General features: G+C 38.8%; 1 non-coding gene across 1 annotated transcript; it reads left to right on the forward strand.

Moving 5' to 3' along the window:
- Positions 1 to 256: 256 nt before the first annotated feature.
- On the forward strand, positions 257 to 363 carry LOC131223804 (small nucleolar RNA R71). Its single transcript, XR_009160706.1, has one exon. It is a non-coding gene; the product is annotated as a small nucleolar RNA R71 (small nucleolar RNA).
- Positions 364 to 3,775: the final 3,412 nt, after the last annotated feature.

The raw sequence follows: 3,775 nt of genomic DNA on the forward strand, positions 1-3,775 counted from the left end.
CAGGCTATCAATTTTGGCATAAAGATCTGGCGTGACTCCTACCTCATATATACCACCTTTCTTCTATGGTTGGGGACTCCTTTCACCTCTATTTGAGTAGTCCCATTGCTGGAAATTTTCACACAAGGTTTCAAAGAAATTCCACGCTTCAACATCACTTTTGGTCATGAGTGACCCTCCACTAGTGGCGTCAACCATGCGACGGTTTTGGGGTGTCAGACCGTCATAAAAGTATTGAACCTGTTGCCACTTTTCAAAACCATGGTGTGGACATTTAAGAAGTAAATCCTTCCATCTTTCCCAACATTCATGAAAGTGCTCACCCTCTTTTTGTGTGAAATTCGTAATTTCTCTACGGAGAGCATTAGTTTTGTGAACCGGGAAGAACTTGTTTAAGAATTTCTTAGACAGTTGATCCCATGTAGTGATAGACCCAACTCCTAGAGAATTCAACCATGCTTTCGCCTTATCCTTCAAAGAAAAAGGAAAAAGGCGTAAACGGATCGAATCATCTGAAAAGTTTTGGAACTTAAAGGTCGAGCAAATGTCTAAGAATTCTTTCACATGATGATATGGATCCTCCTTATCTGAACCATAAAAGGATGGCAACAGTTGTATGACCCCAGGTTTAAGTTCAAAGTGTGCTGCCGTGGTGGCAGGCAACACTATACATGAAGGCGCATTGAATTGGACAGGAACTGAATAATCTCTAAGAGCTTTAGTTCCATTCTCTTCCGCCATTTCAAATAGGATGTTTCTAAATCTTCTATGAAAGGTTCTTTCTATTTCAGGATCAAAAGGTGCTAGTTCTATGTTCAGAGATCTACGTCCTAGCATAAACTATGTTATCAATATAAGAAAGAAAACTAAACTAAGATGCAACCTAAGATGAATAAGACTAAAAGAAAAAGTTATGAATTCCTAAAAACAAGAGAAAGCTATGTAAACGAGAACTGGAAGGAAGAACCTGGAAAAGGCAATGATGAATGTCTGAAGATTTGAGAGCTCCTCCTTTTGAAGACAATCTTATTTAGCAGCTTCCTTCCTCAATTCCTGTAAACATAAAAAAAAAAACAAAAATAAATTAAATTTCCTAAAATGATGCTAGAAGAATCCTAAGCAACGATTAATTTCTAAAAAAGAAAGTTTCCAATCTTAGAAATAAAAAAAACTAAGTTAATTTCTAAAAAAGGAAAAAAAAAAATTTCTAAAACTAGAAAATAGAAAGTTACTTAAAAGAAGAATCAAAATCTAAAATTATAAAATAGGAAATTTCAAAAAAAATAAATCTAGAAATAGAAAATTTCTAAAAAATAAAACCCTAATTCTAAAAATAGAAATTAGAAAAAGTAGAGAATTTAGAAAGAGATTACCAAATTAGCAGTTTATGTCAGGACCCTACAAAACAGGAAATAGGTTAGTTTCTAAAAAGAAAAAAATTTAACCTAAAGTTAGTAAAAAAACCTAAGACTATGAATTATGATAAGAGAGAATCCTAAATCGAATTGGACCGAAACAGTCCCCGGCAACGGCGTCAAAAACTTGATGTTTTATTTAAACCAACTTGATTTAAATGATTTTAAACTCGCAAGTATACAAATCAGATGTAGATATGGTACGTGTTACGAGATCGTTCCCACGAGGATTGGTCGTCACAATTCAAAATTAAAGACTCTTCTTAACTAATCCAACAAATATTTGCGATAGTAATTAAGTAAACTAAATAAAAATCAATGGAAAAATAACCGAGAATAATGAGGAAAGTTCAATCAAAGAGAAGACTAGGACTTTTGAATCCACCCCTAATTATCATAAACCTTGTTCTGCCTGTTGATTCACCCTAATTCAGATTGATATCAAAAATAAATAAAGCGCATTTTATGTCCTTGGTCGGGCACACAGAATGTATAATTCCTTAAAGCATATGGATTACATCTTTCCATCCATGGTCAAGCATGAAGAGATGTAGATTCATGTTTCTTCCTCTATAGGAACCTGTTCATGGTCAGACACAAGCACCTAGAATAGTAATCCAAACAACGTCCATAACTAGACTTTGGTTGAGCTCTTAGAATGGAGGAGTACGGATATTTCAGTTAAGCACAGTAGAGAAAGAAACAAACCAATCAAATTCAGATGAAATCAACACTTACAAGAGTCATTCAAATTAGGGGCTTCATCTCAGCCCTAGCTAGAAGATTAGCAATCCATGAATTCAAATAAAATGAAAGAAAAATAAAATTGATATAAAGAAAACATCTCTCTCTCTCTTCTTCTCTTTTCTTCTCTTCTCTTCTCTTTCTCTTCTCTTTTCTTCTCTTTTCTTCTCTTTTCTTCTCTTATAGCAGTGTAGGCGGTGGAGAGACGTGCTGGAACGTGTACAAAGAGTTGGTGGAACGTTCTTTACGCACCAGCGTGCGTAACTTCTTTACGCAGCCCAGTTTCAGACGCAAAAACCACACATCTTTCCTTGCTCAGTTACCAAATAAATATTGTCCCTTAGGACGTTTTCCAGTCATCTACATGATGGACGGATCAGATCTTTCATCTGATCAAGTATGGTGGGCCAAAACCGCTGCAGAAATCGGACAGCGTCCGGCGCGCGTAAGCAGGGTATGCGGATTCCGTCCGCTGTGGTGCTGGTGGGACCCACTTCGATGTTATTTTGATAAATCCAATCCGTCCATTGGATGCAGGACGGAATTTCGACCGAGAATGAACTGTTTTCACTGTCTGCTGATGCGGCCCACGTGATTTTAAACCTACCGTTCATTCTTCTTTTGAACGGTTGAAAAATCAATCCTCTTTCTCTTTTTCAACTCTGTAACTAGGCTTGGATGAGAGGGGCCCAGGGATTCTGATGGACAGTTCGGATTGTCCGTTAGAACAATGTGTGGAGCCCACAACAGGGGACCGCAAGTCCCTGTTTCACGACAAGCAAAACGAAAATTTCTGTTTGAAGTCGGTGGTGTCAGATGACCCATGATTGAGTTCTGATTGTAAATCCATGCCGTCCATTGTAATCTACTCGAGATTTCAGTTGGAAATGACTACTTTTGGATAGCTTTTGATGCGGTCCACCTGATTTCCTGCTCTACCGTCCAACCTGCTTTTGAACAGTTAGATTTCTATAAACGCTCTCTTTTGAAATTCGGTCACCTACAAGTTGGCAATAGGGACACTGGAATTCTGGTGGACGGCTTGGATTGTCCGTTTGGGCAATGTATGGGGCCCACAAGAGCAACCGATGGTGGTGCTGTGCGAACACTGTAACGGCAATTGTCGTTTTCGCTGAAGACAGTCGGTCAAACCGACATTTACGGATTTGAATGGTCCGGTGCGGCGCGGCTACACGTGTCTTCAATACACACGCCACCCATGCGGGGTCCACTACGATGCTGTAGAGAAATCTAATCCATCCATCCTGTTTCACATCTTATTTAAACCGTCAGGGTCAATTTTGAAGTATATCCAGATTGTAAGCGGGCCTAAAATTGGAGATTAATGGGCTGATCTGTCCGTTGGCCCACTTCTCGAGATATCCAATGGTTGAAATTTAATATGTACGGTTTATTTATGGCTTCCAGGCCATGTATGAAGTTTCGAGTCAATCGGATGGCGGAAACCAAGTGATCTTGCATTCTGGACCATTTTCGGGCCTTTTTAATGTGAACAGCTTGATTTCCTCGGGTCCTTGGCATGTAAATTCTTCAGTATTAGTTCCCTTGAGTGCGTCCCTTGCTCTGGTGACTTCGGAGTGTCAAATTCATGCTTG

The sequence above is a fragment of the Magnolia sinica genome, chromosome 1 (assembly GCF_029962835.1).
Source record: "Magnolia sinica isolate HGM2019 chromosome 1, MsV1, whole genome shotgun sequence".
Classification (NCBI taxonomy): Eukaryota; Viridiplantae; Streptophyta; class Magnoliopsida; order Magnoliales; family Magnoliaceae; genus Magnolia; species Magnolia sinica.